Genomic DNA, 25888 nt, shown 5'->3' on the forward strand with positions numbered 1-25888 from the left:
ACATTATATAAAGGGATACCTTCTATAGACATTTTAAGAGTTGGGTGGCAATCCTAACTGGGTTCATCACTCTCTGAGCAGCTGAAAAAAAACCAATATACTTTATAACTTACTCTCGCTTGTTTTTCTACTTTAATTAAGGTCTAACCAACATTATGGCCAGACAGCCAGGAGAGATCTTCACCAAAGACAACCAATGGACAGGAAACTGCCTATTGGAAATATGACTGCACAGTTCTCTAAGAAGGTCTGCAGACACCTGTTTGATCAAAAGTCTGTCTATTCTCATGGGTAGTTTTCCCCTTGAGGGGGTGGGTTTCATAATGTGAGGCCTTGAATTATTACAATTGAAGTAACGCACAGGGAAACCACCCAAAAAATTCACACTCCTGTTCAAAAGATGGTTCATTTGACAAAGACCTCATCGCACACACATTAACATTTATCAGGGCTAAATATAAAGGAAAGAAATGAAATGAAAGAGGGTTAATTCTTAGCTTATGGTCTATATTTAAAAACATCTCTGAAAATCAAGAGGAGCTGCCAATTAAAAGCCCCCTTGAAGATAAGAATAAAGTCATAAAGCCAGAGCCCATGACATCTCCTACCACCCCTGCATATGTAGGAATAAGCCCAAATCTCCTGCCCCCAGCAGCAGGATATGAAAGTCCACCAGAAGTACAAAATCACACAACTACTAAACAAAGACCAAAAGTGGTACAGACACAAGGAAAAGGATCAGCTCAAAGAAATGTGGGGGCTGAACCTAAAATTGGATGCTAGAGAACAGGGCAATGTTTATTTAGAATAAATGACGGGGCCAAAACTGCTGCCTCAGAAGAAGAATGGGACACAGAGGAAGAAGAGGAAGAACTAGGAGATCTAATACAAACTTCAACCCAAGCACCGTCACACTATTCCTCGGTGCCAGCACTAGCACATGTCACGTCAGCGAATATACATAACAATAATATGCCACCAACACAAATGTCATATGCAAGTACAGTAGTAGGAGAAAACAGGGACAATACAGCACCAATGATGAGAACCGCAAACTTCAATAGAATAGCAGACAGGTTATGGGCACATTAGGAGAGCAAAAAAGAAGACCAGGAATGATTATAGAAGTATGAGCTCAGCTGCCAATGCTATTTAAGGCAATTTAAGGCAGAGTTCATGTCACTATACTCCCTTTGATGTGGTGCCACCAAGTCTGTGCATAGCATTACAACCACACGTGTCTGTGGGCCTACGCGGACTTCTGGCCTCGGCCTATGCTGCGCACGAGTAGGTCCCAGTATTGGAACTGAACATCGCTTATTCAAAGGCAGAATACATATCATCGCACGCAAGGAGAGGCGTAAGAAGATGACACATTGTAGTCCAGAGGGAATAGGATCATCGTTACGGAGGTGATCGAACATTACCAACAACTGTCCTGGTGTCACTAACTCTGTGTATAGCGAGACAACGACAGGTGGGTGTGGACTACTGCCTTCGGCCCACACTACGGACAAGTAGGTCAAACATTTGAAACTGAGTCTTGATCATACATTGTCCGTGTACGCACAAAAAGGAAGATTCTACTTCACTGTACTCCCTTTGGTCAGGTGGCAGCAACCATGTGCATAGCATCCCAACGACACATGGCTGTGGGCCCTTGCTGACCGCTGCCGCCAGCCTACACTGCGGTCGAATATGTCACACACACCGTCAAATTCAGCCTTGGTTTATTTATGGCAGACTTGATGTCATTGTACAGGCCTCATCGCAGACGACATCCCCTTTCAGCCCAGGTGTCACTATTTCTATTCCCCGAGACCCATGGACACTTTCTGGTTGGACTTTGGTGGTGACTGAGTCCATGGACTTGGATTTGTCGTCGCCATCATGGCGGTGATACTGACTTTGTGGCGAAAACAAAGCCGTGGCATTCCACCCCTCCATTTGCCGCTTCCGGACAGCTTCCACCCTCTGCATCATGCCCTGGAGGACACCTTCCACTGTGCCCCGCAGCCCTCCGCAACATACACCTCGGACATTGATGAGGACCAGCTCAAGTCGCATGGCCCATCTGACTGCACCGCAATTCACCGTCCCATGGCTGGGTGCCTGTGCCGGCCGCAGTGCATCCTGGGCCACTAACTATGTGCTGGTCATGTCTGGGACCCCTTCTTCTGAGAAATTGAATGGCCTCTGAGGTGATGGCCTTAGGGTCATCAACGCCATGTGTCTGTGGCCCTGCGCTGTCCACTGCCTCTGGCCTCAATTGCGGTCCACCAGGGCTCACACATCAAATCGAGTCCTGACCGTCCCGGACGTCGCATCAACGCAGGAGGCAAACGCCACCACAGCCAGGGCCACCTCCAACCGCTATCTGCCAGATTCGAAACGGTGGTCCTGACAGACTTACGGAGTTGCTCACACCTGTCGTGGATGCCATCATCAGACTGATACCCTGCTCGGCACTCTAGATGGCACTGACTCAGAACACCGCAAGCCATCGTCCGTTACTGATTGAGTTTTGTGTTGTGGTGAGGTTGCGCAATGTGGGAGACCTGGGACGTTGATGAGGAAGATGATGCAGGTCTAACACACCCCACTACATCTGCATCAGGAATATCTCGAGGGGACACAATCCGATACTTTTTCTTCACATGGGCTCACTCAGCTGTAGTGCCCCAACCTCAGTGCACTGCAACTCACAGACACTTCTGTTTGCATGTTGTGTGTCCTCTGGACTTTCTCCTGCTCCCTCCATGTTGCTCAGCAGTTGACTCTGTTATGCAGGTGTTTTCAGTTTCCGTTGCACTGGTGTCCTCTGTTCAAGTGGTTGCCAGCACCAAGCACTCCATGCATGCTGGCTTACACTCACCCCACACACATCCAGCACAGGCATCACTGTACATGTGGCCCTGTCAATAAAGGAGCCGGGCCCACGTGCCCGTAGCCAACATAATATCTGCGTGTGTTCCTGTGGTCATGTTGTATGCATGGGGGCCATGGGCCCTTGGACATTACAGTGGATGCTGACATGTCACCGCAGGCAGTGGGTTAGAGCTTGGACATGTAACTTTGTCGTCACCCACTCAATTTGTAAGGGGAGTGGTCTGGGCCATCGTACGCAGAGCCAACTTGGGTGTGTGACTGCTATTTGCCTGCCCCTGGGCATGGTCCTGTACTGTGAATGTGCATCTGCATGTGTCTCTATGGCAGTGTGGGTCTCCTTTGTGGGGTGTAGGTGGTCCCTGAAGGGTAATTGACACCAGCGTATGTGATCTAGTTCACCTTCCATGGGTTCGGACCCCACCCACACCTGTTCGGCCACCTTCTTTTGGCTTGCTAACACACATGGCATTGGGGTGCCATGTGTGGGTGTGTGAAGTGTTGTGATCCAGCTGTACTTGCAGGTGCTTCCTGCTGTGTGGTCTGTTGCAGGCCCTGTGTTCTTCTCTAAGTACCTTGGCTGCCCTGGTCCTGGTGGTGGGTTGCGTGGGATGTCGATGGGCTGTTGTAGGGCACTGGCATGGTGGTCCTCTCTGGCATCACAGATGTGTTGTCTTCTGTACCCTGCTGGAGGAGTTGTGTGCCCCTCTGCAATGTGAAGGGGAGATACATGTTGACATTGTGTTGACATGTATGTTGGCTCATTGTTCTGGTTGACATGTAGACTGAAAGGCAATGTACATTGTGACTGTTTGGGAGGTGCTGAATACTGCTGCGGGACAGTGAACACTTGGACTGCATGACGGACATGAGGTCGTACGCGTACATTTCCATTTCACAGTTTCCTGCTCTGTCCGATGTAGTAGGCATGTTTCTGTGCATGTGCGGAGCCAGTTGTGTCCTCTGTCCTGCAGTGTCGGTTTTGCGCATTGTAACACGTTGTCGTCAAAGTGGGTGTGCTGTTCTTGCAATGTGTGTGTGCTGCAGTGTGCTAAGGGGATCAGGGACATGATCCTGGGTAATTGTGGGTGTGCAGTGTGCTACACCTCGTTGTGCATGTGTGCCATTGTTCCCATATCCCCCCGTCCCCACAGTCCCTGTCCGTTACACTCCCTGTTGATGTTGTGTCAGGTCCTCTCGAGCTGTGTCCGTACTTCCTACTCCATGCACTGTCTCCACACTGATGACTGTGGCCTCGGTTTCCTCCTGCTCCTCCTGTGGCGCATGACTGCCACCTCCTGTCACTGTTGCAGCCTTCCTGTTGGCAACAGGTTTGTGCCTGGTTTGGGTTGTCACGTCATGCCAGCGCCTCTTGGCCTCCTCGGCGCTCCAGGTGGTCTATTTGTGGGTCAGTTGCTGGTAGTGTTCTGTCACCTCCGTGACGCTGATCTGGTTTTGCTGCTGACTGCTCCCTGTCTTCCTCTCCCTCTTCTCGTCGCCGTCCCCGTTGTTCCTTGCTGGTAGTCTGTGGGGGTTGTGGGGTTCGAGTTGGCCTCTGCGCTCGGAGTGCATCCATGTTGCTACGTGCTTTGGCTTGTTTCTGGTGTGTTCTTTCTGTGGTTTTTATGGGGCATTTTCCCGCCAGTCGCGTGGGATTTGCAAGCCTGTGGCTGGTTTTCACTACTTTTTGTACCGCGATTGACCTCATCCCATGATTTTTGCATTCGCATTTTTGCGGCGTGGCGTTGAATTTTGCACGGCCATTTGCCGCGTTATCTGGTGACTATCGCATTCTACTGCCGCATTGTGAATACTTGCTTGACACTGCGTAATTTTCCCGCGATAAGCTGCGATGTTGAGAGTTGCGTTAAGCTACTCTTGCTGTAGTTATCACACGTTCTTGTGAATATACTCCCAAATTTTCGATGCAGGACAAAAAGAGAAGAATGAAGAAAATAAGACAGATGAGAAAAACATATCCAGAATAACACCATATGTCTAGACTACCCAGCTATATCTCAGATAACTGAGAGACAGCACCTGAAGTTGAGAAAGATCTCTGGAAACAGAGAGGATGTCAACAATCTAGCACTAACTGGCTATTCAGACAAAGCTCTATAGGCAAACCAGTGATGCACCAACAGCTATGATAATTGCTTTAGATCAAATACATCACCCTGCACACACCACCATCATTCCAATGTGCAATGAGTTGCAATCTGAATGGTTCATACCAAATTTACATGAGATGGTTACTATGTATTTGAGTGAGTGCAAAACCTGTCATAAATAGTCCCTAAAACCAACTCTAAAAGTGATCACATCAAAAATACCACACTCACAGGGCCCTTTCCGAGCCTTACACATTGACTGTGTAGATATGTTAGATAAGTGCAAAAACCACAGCTATTTATTAGTTTTAGTCTATCCATTCTCAAGATGAATACAGGCAGTCCCATGTGTATATTGAGATGCAAAATCAGCTGCTAGCTTCCTAGTCAGATAGGTAATACCAAGATGGGGAGTTCTAGAAGCAATACGATCAGAAAACAGAACTATTTTTGAAAATCATATCTTTAAGAATATCACAGAAATGTTAGGAATGAAGCATAAACTGACTTCAGTTTATAACCCACAAAGTAATGGAATTGTAGAATGCCTAAATAGCCTTCTAAAAAACTAAATTAGCAAAATATCAGCAACTTTAAACAAAAAATGGTTACAATGCCTTCCCACTGCAATATTCTCACTACGGAACACACCAAGTACTGATCATCATCTCGCACCCTATCAGATAGTGACAGGGAGGACTATTAAAATGCAGCATCTCCATCCGGATTAAAAACAGATGCTGAAACAAATAGTGAGGAGGTACTAGGGAAAGAAATATATTTGTCTCAGCTAACAAAGGGATAAGAATTGTTTTCTAAGCAGATTTTACAGTACCAACAAAACATCACCAACGATCTTGCAAAGGCAGGCCAGGTCCCACAACCAGGAGACACAGTGCACATCAAGAAGGTCATCAGAAAGTGGATAGACCCTAAATATGAAGAACCTTGCACAGTGTCAAAGCTCACCTGAATTTTCCACAGGAACGAGAGACAGGAGACTGAAGAATAGGTTCCAACTTCCCAATACCACCAGCCCGCCCAACGGAGTCGAAGCAGGACTAGTGTACAGGGGAAGAGGGGAAACAAAGGGAGGAGAAAGTTGAAGAAGGTCCCACGTCACGCCTGGGCATCAAGGATACGTCCCTAGAGACTTCTGTGATCCTGTAAACAAAGTATCATCAATCGAGTATGCTAATGAATAGTGGACAGCATAACAATAGATAAGCACATCAAAGTTATTTACCACATTTGTTCCGCTCTTCCACTAGTGTCCAATAAAAAGTGTATCAATAAATCAAATAAAAATTCAGCTTAGACAAAATAAAGAACAGAGAGAGCAAATCATTGCGGGCACACCATTCTGTTATGCAATGGTTTTATATGTATTAGTGTTTACCAGTGTAGGTACCCTAGTAAAAATTGTACTTAGCCCAAAAATAACCAAGGCTGATTCACAGTTCAGCCAGTGATAAAATAACAAAATATGCAAAAAAAAGTGCAGGCTAAATCAAACTTGTCTTCTTAAACTCAGGAGTTCGTAATACTGACTTCTGTGGATTCATGCAAGCCAAGAAGGACTGAATGTAATATAACTCCTTTACTTCAGGAGTTTAAAATGCAGACTGCCATAATTCATACAGCCAGGATTGATTGAACATAATGTGTCTCCACAACTTCAGGAGTTCGTACTGCAGAGTGCAAGGATTCCATACAAACAAGAAGTATGCCACCAAAGAAAACACAGATACTCATGTAGGCCACAAGGATCCCTTCAGATAAGTATGCTTTGATGCACATTCGCAGACGTCTTTCATTCACACAAGCGCAAGCTTGTTACCGCCATAGTAATGATTCTTTGCTTGTTCTTTTTGTCTTTTATAGGAGAGACCCCACAGAGGAATGCTGTGCATAAGAGTCCGGACGGTAAAGAGTGCCCTACGTGAGGAGCCGGGCGTGGGGGAGAATTATGCTGCTGCAGTGAGCCGGAAGTGCTGACTAGAAAGCCGGACGGTAAGGAAAAGCTCACAAGGGCTAGAACGCGAAGCGCTCTTCCCGTCCGGACAGGATAATTTATAAGGGCGGTGCTCCGCCCCTGCTGCAGACTGCAGCAGGGACAGAGAATTTATGAGAGTACACCCCTACCAACAGTGCCTCCAACCGGTTTGGGTTTTCAGGGATATTTTTAGTGATGAACATGCCCCGCAGGTTACCAAGTACGGTCCTTAGACCCATATCCCTTCCAGTGTATCAGGTATTGAAGCCTACCCAAACCCAACTGGAGTCCATAATAGCCCCTACTTCACATTCCTGTTCATCTTCCACCTCAACAGGATTGGGTTGGATGGGTAGCACTGTTCCTTGTGCAACCGGTTTTAGCAAAAACACAGAAATACAGGGTTGCAGGGAGTTCTAATTTCTTGGCCACAGGATTTATTACTTTTAGGATCTTGTATGGACCTATGAAAGGAGGTTTGAATTTTCGAGCCCCCTTGATCCTACATGACATGTTGATAAACAAACCATGTCCGCTATAGCATAATCAGGACTTGGGCGGCGATGAAGATCTGCGTTTCTCTTGTAATCTGCTTTAGTTTTATCTATATTGATTATAGAAGCCTTTTGTATTTCCTGAATCTTCTTGACAAAGTCCTGTGCAGCCGGAACTGAAGCAAAGGCAGTAGGGAGTGATAGCAAGAATCGGGGATGAAACCCATATGAACAGAAAAAAGGGGAATTGTCAGTAGAGGAGTGTATACTGTTGTTAACAGAGAATTCAGCCACCCACAAATACTAGTCCCAATCAGAGGTGGATTGTAACAACTGACACCATATGTACTGTTCTAAGCACTGATTGACCCTTTCTGTTTGTCCATCGGTTTGTGGGGGTTGCCCAGAAGAAAACCGCAACTCTATGTGTAAAAGCTTGTCCAACCCCTTCCAGAAATTAGAAAAAATCTGAGATTCATGGTCAGAAATCATCACGGAATGGAGCCTATGTAATCTACCTATGTGCTTTACGAACAATCAGGCTAATTCCTGAGATGTGGGAAGAGACTTCAAGGATATAAAGTGGAAAACTTTTAGTCAACATGTCTGCCACCACCCACACCACAGTGTTTCCTAGTGTTGGTCTGGGTAGTTCCACGATGAAATCCATAGAAATGGAAAGGCAAGTCTACGAGGAGTCGGCATGGGAACCAGGAGCCCAGTTGGGACTTGAGAACTTTTGCTTTGTGTGCATTTGTGAAATTTCTGTATGTAATTCTTAGTGTCTGTATCCAGAGAAAGCCACCAGAAATGGCATCTTACTAGATCCACAGTTTTTTCATAACCAGGGTGACCTGAAAGTACATGAGCATGACCCCATTCTAGGGTCTGACTTTGTACATCTGTTGTGGTAACCACTAGCCCTCTATGAATGTATAGAAGGTTCTCTACTCTGGCTCCTTGATGCTTCTCCTCTCAAATTTTAACCTCTTCTGTGTCTTGTGCCACTGCCACCTTTTGTAGGAAATCCTCGTCTGAACTAATGACTCCAAGAATATGTTCAGAGGCTATAATAGGAGCAGGTTCTAACTCCTGTTCTTTAATTTCATATCCAAATCTAGATAAGGCTTCCGCCTTTCCATGTCTTTTTCCAGGTTGAGCCTGTATCACAAAAAAAATTCACTAAAAAACAAAGGGGCAGATTTACAAGCCCCTTGCGTGACTTTTGCGCAGCAGTTGTGTCACTTTTTTGATGCAACAGCGGCGCAAACAATGCGGCCTATTTACAACGTGACGCATCTAGAGAGATGCGTCACGTTGTAAAGCCCTGCGTCAAATTATACCTGCGTCAGGTATAATGTATGCAGGGTAGGTGTTCCCACGCAGGAAGGCCTCGTAAAAGTTACTCAGTGAAATCCACAAGATTTCACTGCCCCACTTTTAGGACGCTACTGCGTCAAAACCTTACTCCTGCTTCAAGCAGGCGTAAGTAGTGACGTAGTGTAGTGGGAATAGGCCTCAACACGCATTGCTGGAGTTGCACCGTGCTTGCGACATGACTACAGCAATGCATGACTTTTCCGCCAACAGATGCGTCAGAATTTCTGACACATCTGTCAAACCTTGCGCCATAGTGCGCCCTATTGCAAATACGGCACATTGATGGTGGCGCAAGGGTTTCTAAGGGTGGCGCAGGGAAAGAGACGCATCTGGACAGATGCGTAATTTTCTTGTAAATCTGCCCCAAAGTCCGCTGCAGTTGCCTCATAGGCAAGGCCCTTGCTGATTTCAAAAACAATAAATGTCGATGATCAGTGAGGAAAGTTGTTAGACCTGGCACCTTGGCGTGAGTCTCCCTTCCACTTTTTGTCGCTGTGCCTCATGTGTTTTGCTGGTGTTAGCTGCTCAGAGCACTGTGCCACTGCCAACCAGTGCCACAGTGCAAGTGCTCCCTATTTAAAATGTATATGTTGGTTGGATTTCCATGATTGGCTTGTTTGGTTTATTGTCAGACCCCAGTAAAGTGCACCAGGAGTGCCCAGGGAATACAAATGCTGCTGGTGGGCTTGCAGCACTGGTTGTGCCACCCACAGAAGCGGCCTGGTAAAATGTATCTAGGGACTGCCATTGCAGAACCTGCGTGCAGTCTGGTACTGTCATGCTGACTGGGCAAGTGCACACACTTGCCAGTCCCTAAACCTTCCCTTAACTTCATATTAGTCACCCCTATGGTAGGCCCAAGGGCAGGGTGCATTGTAAGCATAAGGTAGGACAAGCCCTGATGTGTGTGGCATGTCCTAATAGTGAATTACAGCCATTTTCGTTTTTCACTATTGTAAGGCTACCTGTTCTCCATAGGCCAGAATGGGCTGTCAGAATTGTTACATCCTATGGTCCTAACAGACCCAGGGAACATGGTAGAAATTCGAGTTTAGTATGCCTGAACTCAGAATAATAAAATACATCTTTTAGTGAAGTTTTTTTTAATATTCTGTGTTTGCAAACACCACTTTTAGAAAGTTGGTATTAGCTTGCCTGACCATTTCAGCCCGCCTCTGCTATGATGTGTATCTGCCTGTCTGGTTGTGTGAGTGACAGGGCTGGGGAAACCCAGAGGGGTAGGGCTAGGTAGCCTGGTGGTGAATAGGAAGATTGGCAGCCAGATGGGTGGGAGGAGTACACCTGGGCTCTGAATAGGGTTGTGCTCTGCCACCACAATGCTGGCTCCACCTCCTGCGGAGCGGCTGATGTCTCTGCCCTGCACCCTGAATAGAAAGGCAGAGTCATGTCAACAGAGTGCTCAAGAACTGGTTTGGACTGGGCAAAGGCCCCTCAACCCCAGAGGAACAAAGGAATTAGGGGTATAAGTATTGGGACCCTGCTCCCAGGAAATTAGATCCTGCTGAAACAAGAAGAACCTCTGCCAGAGGAGAAGGAACTGGGAAAGCTGTAGGAGGAGTACTGTCCCTGACCTGGGGGATTGGCCTGCAGTGGTTGCCTTGCTGCTGAAGGAGAGGAGAAAGACTACTAAAGACTTTGCTTCAACTTGTGCTTTAAAAAGATCTCTAAGGGCTTGAACTGAGCTTGCCCCCTGAATGAAGTCCCAGGACCAGTGGACTTCACCCCCAGCTCCCCAGAGTCTTTTGGAAGTGCCTGCTGCTGTTGTTGGGCATTCTGACGGACTGCGTGTCACAAGGAGCTGGTAGCGCGACGCAAGGAGGAGAAGCATGCCGCCGTCGGAGTTGTTGCCGTCGCATCTCGCAGAGAGTGTCGCCGCTGCAGCATCGCATCGAGCGGAAGAGTCTCGCATCATCCGGAAGTGTCTCGCAACGCCGAAGAAGCGTATCGCCATCACAGCCATCGTAGCTGTCGCATTGCACCGCATCGAGAGAAGAGTCTCGCATCGAGGAGGAAGCGTGTCGCCATCGCAGCCATCGTAGTTGTCACATTGCACCGCATCCAGAAAAGCGTCTCGCATCCACGGAGAAGCGTGCCGCCATTGGAGCCGCTGTCGTCGCATCTCGCAGAAGGGGTGTCGCCGCTGCAGCATCGCATCGAGCGGGAGCGTCTCGCAACGTCGGAGAAGAGTGCCGCTGCCAAGGCCGCTGTCGTCGCATCTCGCCGAAGGTGACGCTGCTGTAGCTGACGCATCGAGTCGAGCCTTCTCGCAACATCGGAGAAGCGTAACGCATCTGGAAGATCCCGTCTTTATTTCTTTTGCACCAAGAATTTCAACGCATCTGCATCGTTGCAACACTTTCGTTGCCCTGCGTGTCGCATCTAAGGTACATTGACTTAAAGTGTCGCATTTAAGAACTTAAGAGAAACTAAGTGATCTTCTACCAACTAAGCAACCGTATTGTGTATTTTTAATCGTTTAATGGTCTTGTAATAATCCTATATAAAGAATCCTTATTTTTAATATAAATACCTGCGTGGTGTCCATTTGTAGTGTTGTCACTTGGTTACTCTATGTGTTCACAAATGCTTAACCTATAACGCTCTGAGATAAGCCTTGTCTGCTCGCGCCAAGCTACCTAGAGGGTGAGCAAGGGGTTGTTTTAGTAGTGTAACCCCTTACCCTGACTAGAGGAAAGGTTCCCTGCTTGTCACAAGTACCTACCTGTGCCAACCAGAGAACCCGGATTCTAACATTGGTGGTCAGCGGTGAGGATTCTGGACTTGCATTTGTGAATCATGTACAGTGATTGGTGAACACTACTTAGTGAGTGCAGGCCTTAAACGCAACCAGTACTTGTTGGTAGATTTCTTTTTGGACTATCTATTTTTGAGCACTGCCAAGCCTAACCATGGTGGAGAAAGCAGCATCCATGGTCTCTGTGAATACTGACATAGAATGGGAAGAAGAAAAACTAGGAAGCTACACGTTAGCACAGCTGAAATTCTTTTGCAAAAAGTTTAAGGTTTCTACAACTGGATGTAAAAACAAGGCAGAGCTCTACAAGGCGCTGAGGGCCTGGGTAGAAGCAAGGAATGTCACTGATGATAATGATGCAGATGAGCAGCTGGTTGAGCCAGTGGGCTCAAGAGGACGGAGAAGCCCTTCCCCTGCAGGTAGCAGTGTTTCTATCAAAAGTTTATCCCCAGAGGAGTTGGCAGACAGGTAGGAAACCAGAGCTCATGAAGTAGAGATGGCCAAACTGAATGGACAACTGACAATGGAACAAAAAAGGCTTGAAATGGAACAAAAAAGGCTTGAAATGGAAGAGAGAAAAATACAAATGGACCATGAGAGGAAAATGAGGGAGCTGGAGTTGAAAGCCCAGGGCTTGGGAAGCACTCCCTCTGGTGGCAGCACACCCCCAGTGCAGGTAGAGTCCAGAGTGTACATACCCAAAGATGTAGTGAAGGAATTCTTTAAAAATGATGACATAGGGCAGTGGTTTAGAGCCTACAAAGTAGCCATGTCCTCCCACCGGGTCCCTGAGAAGGATTGGGGAGCGGGGTTGTGTTGGCGGTTCTTGAGTGAAGAGCGGGACACCCTGCTAGATTTGCCATCAGATGTGTATAACTCTTACCCCCATATGAAGGATGCTTTAATGGTTAGGTATGGGTTAACTCCTGAAATGTATAGACAGAGGTTCAGGGGTTGCACTAAGATTCCCAATAGTACGTATGTGGAGTATGTGACATTTTTATTTGCAGAGCACTGGATGGTTGGGTGAAGGGTAGCAAAGTTGATAACTTTCAAGGGCTTCTTGATTTAATGGCATGGGAGCACTTGTCTAGTAATTGTTTTCCTGAGCTATGCCAGCACCTGATTGATAGTAGGCTGACTAACCCTAGGAAGCTTGCTGAGGAGGCGGACTGCTGGGTCAGTACCAGGGTCCACAAGGGTCAAGTGGGAGATTCCGCCAAAGGTGGGCAGGGTCCCCAGCAGAAGAGTGGGGGGGACAAGGGTAAACAGAGGGAGTTCCAGAAGAGGCCCCAAAGTAATCCCCAAGGGAACCAAGGGAAAGGTTGTCAGACTCCCCCACCCCAGAAACAGACCGAGGCCCCGACAGGTACTCCTGTTCAGAAGGGGCCCATCAGATGTTACAAGTGTGGTAACATGGGGCATTTTGCCTCTGATGTGAAGTGTCCATTATTTGGTAAACAAGCACCCACTGTTGCTCCAACCCGGCAGGTGACTAGTGTAGCCCTGGGGGAGGAGATGGGTGTCCAAGGTGGGTGGGGTCCCATAGAGATGTCCCTTGTCTCACTAGGAGACTGTGAAGTGGTCCCCCAAACCCAGCTGCCTGAGAACACTAAAAAATACAGGCAGTGGGTGACCATAAATGGCCATAGGGTTGAGGCTCTCAGAGACACAGGAGCCAGTGTGACGGCTGTCAAGCGCCACCTGGTGTCTCAGGAGCAGGTTGTCCAAGGAGCATTCTATCCGGTTGTTGCTGCCGACAACACCGAGAGTCACTGCCCAGTGGCTCAGGTTCCCTTTCAGTGGGGGGGGGGGGGGTCTCTGGTACTCTTCAGGTAGCTGTGAGTCCCGCCATGCCTGTAGACTGTCTGCTAGGGAACGACTTGGAGAGCTCACCTTGGGCTAAGGTGGAGCAGAGTGCTCACCTGGAGATGTTAGGTATGCTGGATTGGGCGTGTGTCACCACACGGTCCATGGCAGCCAGTAGAGGTGCTCAAGAGGTCCTGGAGCCTGAGAGGGAGTCCCACGGACCGGCCTTAAAGAGAAGGAGCAGGGGGCGCGGGAAACCGGCCCCTGAAGTTCCCACGGTCCAGGAGGGAGCAGACCTTGAGGGGGATGCCCTGGAACCGACAGGGGAACAGATAGCTGAGCTGGGGGACCTGCCTGAGCTGACCCATTGACAGCAAGAAGGAGGACCCTCCAGGGAAGAGTTCTGCAGGATGCAGAAAGAATGCCCTTCTCTTGTGGGTATGCGGCAGCAGGCTGCAGACCAGGCCAACGGTGATCAGTCCGGAACACATTTCATTTACTGGGAGAACGACCTCCTGTATTCTGAGCCTAAGGTTGCTGAGCCTGGGTCAGCCCGTGTGCTGGTGGTACCCCAGCAATTCAGAGCCTTCCTACTGGGGCTGGCTCACGATGTACCCTTAGCAGGACATTTGGGGCAGGACAAGACCTTTGAAAGGCTTGTCACCCACTTCTTTTGGCCCCAAATGCGCAGTAGTTCAGATACTCACTGCAGAACATGCCAAACTTGCCAGGCAAGTGGGAAGAGTGGAAGGAAGCAGAAGGCTGCACTCCAACCATTCCCTGTGGTTGGTACCCCATTCCAGCGAGTGGGGATTGACATTGTAGGGCCACTGGACCCCAGGACAGTGATGGGCAATAGGTTCATCCTGGTCCTGGTGGACCATGCCACCCGGTACCCGGAAGCCATCCCTCTGAGGACAGTGACAGCCCCGTGGTGGGACATGCACTGATGGGAATTTTCTCCAGACTGGGATTCCCTCTAGAGGTGGTGTCTGAGCGAGGTACCAATTTCATATCTAAATATATGAAATCCCTTTGGCAAGAATGTGGTGTAACCTACAAGTTCACCACACCTTACCACCCCCAAGGAAATGGGTTGGTTGAGAGATTCAACCGAACCCTAAAAGGCATGATAATGGGTCTTGAGGAACCCATGAGGCGTAAGTGGAACGTCCTCTTACCATGCCTGCTCTTTGCTTACAGAGAGGTGCCACAGAAGTCTCTGGGGTTCAGTCCCTTTGAGCTACTGTACGGATACCCAGTGAGAGGACCTCTAAGTCTGGTCAAGGAAGGCTGGGAGCAATCTCCCAGGAAACCTCCCCAGAATGTATATAGCTACATGCTGGCCTTCAGAAACCAGACTAGGCGTTTCAGGGAACTTGCTGAGGCAAACTTGGAAGCCAGCCAGGAGGAGATGAAGCGGTGGTACGACCGGAATGCCACTCTGGTAGAGCTTCAGCCTGGACAGAAGGTATGGGTCTTGGCCCCCGTAGAGCCCTGTGCACTCCAGGGTAAGTGGACCGGTCCCTTTGAGGTGGTGGAGCGCAAGACTCCTGTTACCTACTTGGTGGACTTGCGGTCTCCAAGGAACCCCTTAAGGGTCCTTCATGTCAACCGCCTCAAGCCCCACTTGGAGAGGTCCCAAGTGGGCATGCTCTTAGCGACAGATGCTGGGATGGAGGAGGAGACCGAGCCTCTTCCTGACCTCCTGTCAGTCAAGGAGCAAGATGGGTCAGTGGATGGTGTCATCCTCTCTTCCGCCCTGACCCCTGAGCAGCAGAACGATTGTCGCCAGTTGCTGGGACAATTCTCTGACCTGTTTTCCCTGGTTCCCAGTGTCACAGATTGGTGTGTCCATGATGTGGACACTGGGGATAGTACACCTGTGCGGCACAAGGCCTACAGGGTGACTGACAGGGTAAGGGCCTGCATCAAGGAGGAGGTCTCCAAGATGTTTGCACTCGGGGTAATTGAGTCTTCCAGCAGTCCTTGGGCCAGCCCAGTGGTCTTGGTCCCAAAGGCTGCAGCGCCGGGAGCCACACCCGAACTCCGGTTCTGTGTGGACTACAGAGGACTCAATTCAGTCACCAGGACTGACGCACACCCCATCCCCAGAGCTGATGAGCTCATAGATCGGCTAGGGGCTGCCAACTACCTCAGCACGTTTGACCTAACGTCTGGGTATTGGCAGCTCGCCTTGACCGATGGGCCCAAAGAGAGGTCAGCATTTTCAACCCCTGATGGGCATTACCAGTTCCGGGTCATGCCCTTTGGGATGAAGAATGCCCCTGCCACCTTCCAGAGGTTGGTCAACCAAGTGTTGGCTGGGCTGGATTCGTTCAGTGCAGCCTACCTGGATGACATCGCAGTGTTTAGCTCCACGTGGGAGGAACACCTGCGCCACCTCTGGGAAGTGTTGATGGCGCTGGGGAGGGCAGGCCTCACGATCAAGGCGAGTAAGTGCCAGATCGGGCAGGGTTCAGTGGTGTACTTGGGGCACCAAGTTGGGAGTGGCCAGGTGGCACCCCTTCAACCCAAGATAGAAACCATCCTGAATTGGGAGTCGCCCAAAACCCAGACAGAGGTGAGAGCCTTCCTAGGTCTCACCGGGTACTACAGGAGGTTTGTCAAGGGGTATGGCAACATTGTTGCCCACTTGACAGCGCTGACTTCAAGGAAGCAGCCCAGGAAGGTGATCTGGACTGACACCTGTCAGAAATCTTTTGAGGCCCTGAAAGCTGCTATGTGCACGGCGCCCATGCTTTTGGCTCCCAACTTCTCCAAAGAATTTATCGTTCAGACAGACGCTTCAGAGCATGGTGTGGGGGCTGTTCTTTCACAGATTAATGAAGAGGGCCTAGATCACCCTGTAGCCTTTATTAGAAGGAGGTTACTACCACGGGAACAGAGATGGAGTGTTTTTGAGCGTGAGGCATTTGCTGTGGTCTGGGCGCTGAAGAAGCTAAGACCCTACCTGTTTGGGTCTCACTTCCAGGTTCAGACAGACCACAGGCCGCTCAGATGGTTGATGCATATGAGGGGTGAGAATCCAAAGCTGTTGAGGTGGTCCATTTCCCTACAGGGTATGGATTTCACGGTGGAACATCGCCCTGGTACAGATCACGCCAATGCTGACGGTCTGTCCAGATTTTTCCACCTTAGTGATGAGGAACTCCCTGGGGTAGGGTAGTTCTCCCCACTTTTCAGCTGGAGGGGACAAGTGTTAGACCTGGCACCTTGGCGTGAGTCTCCCTTCCACTTTTTGTCGCTGTGCCTCAAGTGTTTTGCTGGTGTTAGCTGCTCAGAGCACTGTGCCACTGCCAACCAGTGCCACAGTGCAAGTGCTCCCTATTTAAAATGTATATGTTGGTTGGATTTCCATGATTGGCTTGTTTGGTTTACTGTCAGACCCCAGTAAAGTGCACCAGGAGTGCCCAGGGCTTGTAAATACAAATGCTGCTGGTGGGCTTGCAGCACTGGTTGTGCCACCCACAGAAGCGGCCTGGCAGAATGTATCTAGGGACTGCCATTGCAGAACCTGCGTGCAGTCTGGTACTGTCATGCTGACTGGGCAAGTGCACACACTTGCCAGTCCCTAAACCTTCCCTTAACTTCATATTAGTCACCCCTATGGTAGGCCCAAGGGCAGGGTGCATTGTAAGCATAAGGTAGGACAAGCCCTGATGTGTGTGGCATGTCCTAATAGTGAATTACAGCCATTTTTCATTTTTCACTATTGTAAGGCTACCTGTTCTCCATAGGCCAGAATGGGCTGTCAGAATTGTTACATCCTATGATCCTAACAGACCCAGGGAACATGGTAGAAATTCGAGTTTAGTATGACTGAACTCAGAATAATAAAATACATCTTTTATTAAAGTTTATTTTAATATTCTGTGTTTGCAAATACCACTTTTAGAAAGTTGGTATTAGCTTGCCTGACCATTTCAGCCCACCTCTGCTATGATGTGTATCTGCCTGTCTGGTTGTGTGAGTGACAGGGCTGGGGAAACCCAGAGGGGCAGGGCTAGGTAGCCTGGTGGTGAATAGGAAGATTGGCAGCCAGATGGGTAGGAGGAGTACACCTGGGCTCTGAATAGGGTTGTGCTCTGCCACCACAATGCTGGCTCCACCTCCTGCGGAGCGGCTGATGTCTCTGCCCTGCACCCTGAATAGAAAGGCAGAGTCATGTCAACAGAGTGCTCAAGAACTGGTTTGGACTGGGCAAAGGCCCCTCAACCCCAGAGGAACAAAGGAATTAGGGGTATAAGTATTGGGACCCTGCTCCCAAGAAATTAGATCCTGCTGAAACAAGAAGAACCTCTGCCAGAGGAGAAGGAACTGGGAAAGCTGTAGGAGGAGTACTGTCCCTGACCTGGGGGATTGGCCTGCAGTGGTTGCCTTGCTGCTGAAGGAGAGGAGAAATACTACTAAAGACTTTGCTTCAACTTGTGCTTTAAAAAGATCTCCAAGGGCTTGAACTGAGCTTGCCCCCTGAACGAAGTCCCAGGACCAGTGGACTTCACCCCCAGCTCCCCAGAGTCTTTTGGAAGTGCCTGCTGCTGTTGTTGGGCCATCTGAGGGACTGCGTGTCGCAAGGAGCTGGAAGCGCGACGCAAGGAGGAGAAGCGTGCCGCCGTCGGAGCTGTTGCCATTGCATCTCGCAGAGAGTGTCGCCGCTGCAGCATCGCATCGAGCGGAAGCGTCTCACATCATTCGGAAGTGTCTCACAACGCCGAAGAAGCGTGTCGCCATCGCAGCCATCGTAGCTGTCGCATTGCACCGCATCGAGAGAAGAGTCTCGCATCGAGGAGGAAGCGTGTCGCCATCGCAGCCATCGTAGTTGTCGCATTGCACCGCATCCAGAAAAGCGCCTCGCATCCACGGAGAAGCGTGCCGCCGTCGGAGCCGCTGTCGTCGCATATCGCAGAAGGGGTGTCGCCGCTGCAGCATCGCATCGAGCGGGAGCGTCTTGCAACGTCGGAGATGAGTGCCGCTGCCAAGGCCGCTGTCGTCGCATCTCGCCAAAGGTGACGCCGCTGTAGCTGACGCATCGAGTCGAGCCTTCTCGCAACATCAGAGAAGCATAACGCATCTGGAAGATCCCGTCTTTATTTCTTTTGCACCAAGAACTTCAACGCATCTGCATCGCTGCAACACTTTCGTTGCCCTGAGTGTTGTATCTAAGGTACATTGACTTAAAGTGTCGCATTTAAGAACTTAAGAGAAACTAAGTAATCTTCTACCAACTAAGCAACCGTATTGTGCATTTTTAATCGTTTAATGGTCTTGTGATAATCCTATATGAAGAATCCTTATTTTTAATATAAATACCTGTGTGGTGTCCATTTGTAGTGTTGTCACTTGGTTACTGTATGTGTTCACAAATGCTTAACCTATAATGCTCAGAGATAAGCCTTGTCTGCTCGCGCCAAGCTACCTAGAGGGTGAGCAAGGGGTTGTTTTAGTAGTGTAACCCCTTACCCTGACTAGAGGAAAGGTTCCCTGCTTGTCACAAGTACCTACCTGTGCCAACCAGAGAACCCGAATTCTAACAAAAGTGATCTTATGTAAAGGCCCCAGTAAGTATAGGTGCCATTCCTCAACTGAACTCTTTATGGCTAATACTTCTTTGTCCCCCATGGAGTAATTTTGCTCTGTGAAATTCAGTTTGTGTGAAAAAAGGCTATCGGATGCAAGAACCCAGTGGTGACATCTTTCTGGAAAAGAACACCCCCTATGGCCATTTGTGATGCATCAGTTTCTATGGTAAAGGGTTTAGAAGGGTTTGGGTGTCTCAGTACAGGAGCCTGAGTAAAAGCCTGCTTTCGTTTTTCATAGGCATTTTTGGCTTCAAGAGACCAAGAAAATACCACCCCTTTCGTGAGCAGATTTGTAATAGGGGAGGCTAATGCTGAAAAGTTCTCTATAAAACGCCTGTAAAAATTAGCGAACCCTAAGAACCTTTGTACTTCTTTTACAGATTTGGTAAATTGCCACTGTATGATTGCTGTTACTTTTTGAGGATCCATGCTCACCCCATTTGGAGAGAGGATAAACCCCAAAAAGGCTACTTAATGCATGTGGAACTCACACTTTTCTAACTTCACAAAAAAGTGGTTTTCCTTCAGTTTCAGCAGTACTATTCTTATGTGATTTTCATGCTCAGCTAAAGTAGATGAATAGACTAGAATGTGGTTGATGTAAGCTATGGCGTAGATATCTAAAATTTCTTGCAAGACCTCATTAATGAAGAACTGGAAGACTGCTGGAGCATTGCATAACCTAAAATGCATTACCAAATATTTGTAAAACCCAAACTTAGTACGGAAAGCTGTCGTCCATTCTTCTCAGTGTTGTACCAAATGATATGCCCCTCGTAAAACAAGCTTGGTAAAGATTTTAGTCTCCTGAACCTGATCCAATAAAGAGGGGATTAAAGGAAAGGGATACCTGTTTTTTATGGTACTTTCATTCAATGTTCAATAGTCAATGCAGCATCGAAGACCCCATTCTTTCTTTGGTATAAAAAAAGAGGAGAGGAGGCAGGAGACCTAGAGGGACGGATAAACCCAATGCGCAACATCTCATCCAGATATTCCCTCGGATGTACATTATCCTTTCCTGTAAGAGCGTAAATACAACTACATGGAATCTGGCGCCAGGTATGAAATCAATCCTGCAGTCATAGGGTTGGTGTGGAGGAAGGACTGTGGCTTTTTGTTTATCAAAGATCTCCACTAATTTCTGGTAGCAAGAAGGGAGTTCAGGCTCTGTATTGAAACATGATCCAATTACTGTGGTTTGTTGGAGCTGAATATTTAGACAGTGGTCTTTACAAAAGGCGGAAGGAAATGATAGTGACTTCTGTCTCTAATTTATGGCAGGATTATGCTGAGATAACCAGGGAACAGCCAAAATGGTGGGGAATTGTGGAGATCGGAGCTGCTGATAGTCAGACATGGCCCGGGAGAAGGCAGACATTAAAAATAAACTAGGTGTCCTCAAAGCCCTTTCTTAATATTTTCTTTGTTGGGAGGGCCCATTAGTGGGCGTAAAAGGTGTTAAGGGTAGTTGGGGAAATGGAAAAAGGGACATTTAGGATTTTTGCTTGTGGAGGAGGGTAGGCCTTCTGTAGGTGGACAGGATCGGTTTCATTGTTAAAAAAATAAATGGGCTTTTTTGTTTGCCTTTAGGATCTGTCTTTGCATTGCTAGATAGTGTAGCATTATGGTTTAGTTATGAGAGCGAGACAAGAAGCTGTCCTCTGAAATTGTCACATATCATACTTTAAATCTATTTTACCCCTAGACGTTCCCTACTTGAATCACCTTGACATGTATTATTTATCCTTCAATAGGTTACTTACCTCTTCCTCCAGCCCAGTATACCCCGCTACCAGAGTGGGACGGAAAAACTGCCTAATTATGTTTGACTGTACACTTAGCACCCAAGCACCTGTCAATTTTTCTGTATACTAGTTAGTTACTGCCCTTGTCTGACACCCACCATCTGTAACTATTGACAAATAAAGCGGTCTGCCATCAACATACATAAAAATCTGATTCTTATCTCTCCTTCCAGAGAACAACTTCAGTACTAAGTTTTTAATTTGTTCTTAGCTGAATAGATTAAGCACTGTCTGCCACCTCTATCAATCTTTCCAAACCTTTTTGCAGGGTTTCTCAAATGGCCTTCTTAATCTTGGTGGTAGTAGTGGGCTCGTGCTAACAGTGAAGACATCACAAAATGACTGGGCCAGCCTATCCTGGATGATGTTTGTAAGGTGAACTCCAACTGTAGGATTATTCAGAAGAATTATCCATCACAGGCAGCTAGACAAAAGAAAACACAGACTTAAGTGGGTAATTCAAGTCATAACAAAATAAAAACCAACAGTAGTCATTTGTAAGCAAGATGGGATCTAGTTTTTAATTTAGTAAAATTTAAACTTAGCTTACAAAAACCTTGCATCAGGGGTAAGACTCAGGAGAAGGTTACTCTATGTTTCATAGGTTTTGTAAGCAACACAAGGTCTAATTCACAAAAGTAAAGTAAGTAACACTTTGGTGTTATTTTTTCTCTTGCAGTGTAAGTTTACGACTAGTAGCTTCTCCACCAGCAACTTTACTTTACAAGTAGTAACTTTGTGAGTAGTAAGTAACTCCTATAATTTAAAAAATAATTACTACCAGTTAGTCAGTACTTTTAAAGTTACTACTCGTAAAGTTACTGGTGGTACAGTTAGACTGCAAGAGTAAACTTACACCTAAACTGTAACTTTTCCTTTGTAAATCAGGCCATAGTGGACACTAGCAATACCTATCCTTGGACAGGTATTGTTCTAAGACTCTGCACTATGATGATGTACCTATCATGCCTTGGTGGGTAGTAGGACTGGTGTGGGCTATTGTTTATCTAAGAAGATCCTTTAATAGTTGGTGTCACTATAACCACATCTGCCACCCAAAGTATGTGATCCATTTATGGTGTAAATTATTAAATCACACCTCAATATATCGTACATCCTGGGGGAAGAGGGGTAGGGGTTTCATGAATGGATGGGGAAGGGGAGATGGGGAAAGGTGAGACAAAGACAAACACAACATTCATCAAGTCGATGAGCAGCACATCATCATCCCATCTGTTTTGTAAGGAATCGCACAGTTCAGTTTCCAAATGCAAACAGTCATTCTGACCCAGAGTCCCAAGTTATCTAATTGTTATGTTACCTAGGGTTGAAAAATACAAAATAGGGAGGATCCACACAGTTCCAAAAATTAATATTGTTACGAAAAATTATACTATCTAAATCCTAAATTCAATGATGGATTTGCATTCTTCTTCTCTTAATGTCCATCCTGGGTGAAGAGTTGAACTGGTCCAGTTATCAGGAGTGTTATTGACTTTTCTTGCAGAAGAAGTAAAAGCCAGTGGAATACAACCCAGTCCACTACTCTGCATTTTCCTAATCAACCCACCTTTATCCTGTTTACAGGAGGAGTCCTCTTTGGGTCATGTTGTTTATTTCCCATTGAAGTAGATAGGCATTGTTCCTCACTTTATTCTTCTGGCTGTTACAGCACTCCTGTCCCATTTCCCGAGCCAAATCAGATAGACCTGCAGTGTTGAACAAGAAAAGCTAAGGCATTTGAGCAATTTGTAGAGTTTTGAAATTAAACTGACTGATCATGGAAGAACCTGAAAAAAAAAGAAGTACATGTAAGAAGTGGACCATGTCAGTAATTAGAAATTTGAAAGCAAGCAAGGCAATCATTCAGGCAGAATCATCCTTTAGGTCTCAAACATTACAAATTAAGTTTACAAACTGGTTACAACCGCCTACCAACCACAGCAAGAATCCTCAGTAACTCAATATATCCCTCATTGGTGCAATAGTTACCTGTTCCAATCGTGGTGTACATTTGTCTATTGTATTTCTTTTCCCATGGCAGCGGCACTCAATGGCTGTCTTGTATAATTAATTAACTTTACTGGGAGCCAAGGTAGTGAATGTAAAAAAAACAAGGAGGGGAGGCATTTTATTATGTCTTTTAAATAAATGAGGAGTCTTCTTGTGTGCGCACAGGTCCACTCCGTACATGTGCCTCAATAAATGGCACTGCGTAAGTCAGTCAGACACCATATACATAAATATGCTTCTATGTACTTTTTATTTAAAGCAGTCCGATGATAATATATGCAAGTTCTGTTGTGGGCTAGCACTTAGTCAGGGAAGTAGAGTTTATCCTTAAACTTAGGGGGCTCATCCAGAAGTTAATTAACTAAAACTTTTGAGTATGACCGATTGCCCTCATCCTCCTCCTTTGCTGTTTCAGGAACAGTGTAATCTTGTTTATGAAGCATTAGTTCATATTATTCATGCACCAATCTCTCTACATTTTGAGGCAAAAAAAGGTCCTTCTGACTATGACAACTGTGCCAGCTGCCCTAAACACACACTCTGTAGACAAACTGCTTACAGGACAAGCCAGATACTTTATTGCCAGCTTGCTGAGCTCTGGCCATCGTTGCATCTTTCCATACTAATAGGCCTACGTGTTTTGATCCAGATAGACCCTCTTATGGGTCCTCCAGATAGTCTTGGACCATCCTTTGAATGGTCATTGGTGCTGCCACCTTCTCGACTTCTGTTGCGTTGCCTCTGCACTTGGCTTAAGCTCTGCCACTTTAAACCAAACCATTGGAGGGATTGGGTCAGATTCTTCTGTTGCTGCTGATGATGGTGTTGATGGCTGTGAGACAACAACCCTAGCTTCTCTGGAGGTTAAAGTCTGCACCGTAGAACATCTGCCTGGGCCTCTAACTTCCAGCGTTCTTCATCCAGATCTCTCACTTGTTCAACAATCTAAATCTTGTACAGCTAAACATCCCCTTCTGAAAAAGGAATGAAAGTGACCAGTATGTTTTGTACAGTGGATCAAGTATTGTGGCACATATGTACTCTTTGAATGACACAATCTATTTTTTGCAGCCTCGACATCTGAGCCAAAAGAGGGATTAAGCTCTGAACCAACTCATATACTTCTTCATTCACACCAACAAACCTTTGTGCCACCTTTTTCAACTCGTCCTATAGCAGATACAACAACGGGATTGCTTTGCTCATTGTACTGTCCTCCTAGCTGACTTCCCATGTGAAAACCTGAAAAGGGCATCACATTTGTCTCAGGCACTTGATTAGCCCATATTTGTCCAACTCGATTGTCATGATTTTTCCAGTTGCATCCCCTCCTCTTTGAAGGACATAGTCGGTGATTGGTCTGCTCAAACAGACATTGCAGCATATAGTAGGCCGAGTTACAACGTTAGGCCAAATATTTATGAGGCCATCAACCAGTACTCTATTAGCACCCAGAAATGATAATCAACTGCCTCCGGACTTTAAAAGAATGATTGAAATGAGTGCAGATCCTTCAGTTGGTGCCCCGTGTGTTGCTGACTATGTCTTCTGTTTTGAGAAAGTCTTGCACAATCAGGTTGCTACAATGAACATCATGCCTTTAAAATAGCCACCATCTGCCATGGCCTTGATTTTTTACTGCCACTGTCCATAGCAACAAATCCAATTCTGAGACCTCTGGGTCAAAGCCGCTCAAAGACCTTGCTGTTAAATTCGCCCAAGATGTTTACAGCTGTATATGATTTCTCCATGGCGAACATTGCATGCTGTTGAATGCCTTTAAACTTCCTTCACTGCTGAGACCTGCGAATCGCTGTTGAATTACCCCCAAAAAAGGGATCCAGTGAGAGTGATACATATGTAAGAAGTATCTTGAGACCTGGGCCACATGTTTGTCATCAGATAGATAGTGTGAACAACACTCTGCTGCATAGCTTAGACAACCAATTACAGCACATCATGATGGAGCACTGGAACAGCAACTCTGGGAGAAAGGTCCAACTGTGAACATTCCATTCCTAGCAGGTGGTACCACAAATTGTAAAAATCCCATACCTTCCACAAAAGAAAAAGTTAGGAGACCCAGCACTAACATTTTAGCTAGTTTACCATTGTACAAATGTGCCTCCTGGTGGTTACATTCCTATGACCCCTCCTTCCTTAATATTGCCATAATAGCTTGGATGTTTGTGTTTTGTGGTGCCACTAACACAGGCGACTTCTGGATAGAACTAGGAGGTGGTAGACTCAATATACGTCTTGGAATCACTTTATGCATCAGTGTGTGCATCTGAGTGAGTCTTGTGCCATTTGAAGGTTGCCAATGCTGGTGATGCTGTCACATGACAGCACACTACAGGGGACAGGAATGCTTTGTGTAATGCCATCATCCTCTTTTTCCTCTTGAGCAGCTTCTTCTTCTATCACTTCCCCTCTCTGATCACAACCAGCAGCTATCATTGTAAGGTGCTTGCACATGAGATTGCATGATGTTTTTCCAAATGAGACCTTTTTCCTCGAGTACCATAGTGCAAACTTGGTTTTCATTGATTAACACATGTCTGGCAAATGGTGCATATTGAATGCTAATTGTAAAGAAGTCCCAAACTGGGAAGGAGAACATTTTTAGTGTGCCAATGCCTTAAGAACTGGAGGTAGGTGGGTGTGTTTTTGCCTCTCTGTAGGGTGTACTTTGACTGTGGTAGTGGCGATGTAGGTCTCAAACTACATACCTCTGAGCAGGCTGAGTAGGAGGGGTCATCTCTTTGGCCTTTGAGCCACCCTTCCTACAGACAATTACTGGCTTGTCATCATAATTGTCACTTTCGATAATTGTAAGGTTTTCAGGAATGCTCCTTTTTCCTTGTCTCTCGGAACGGGTCTTGGACTCAGCAAGGGTCCCATTCATGTTTAGATCATCCGCAAGGGGGCTTGGAGAAGATGGCAGAGTACACTTTCTTTTTCTTGCTGGAGATCCTGAAGCCAATGGTTGAAGATCAACATATTGTTCTG

The sequence above is a fragment of the Triturus cristatus genome, chromosome 5_1 (genome assembly GCF_964204655.1).
Source record: "Triturus cristatus chromosome 5_1, aTriCri1.1, whole genome shotgun sequence".
Taxonomy (NCBI): Eukaryota; Metazoa; Chordata; class Amphibia; order Caudata; family Salamandridae; genus Triturus; species Triturus cristatus.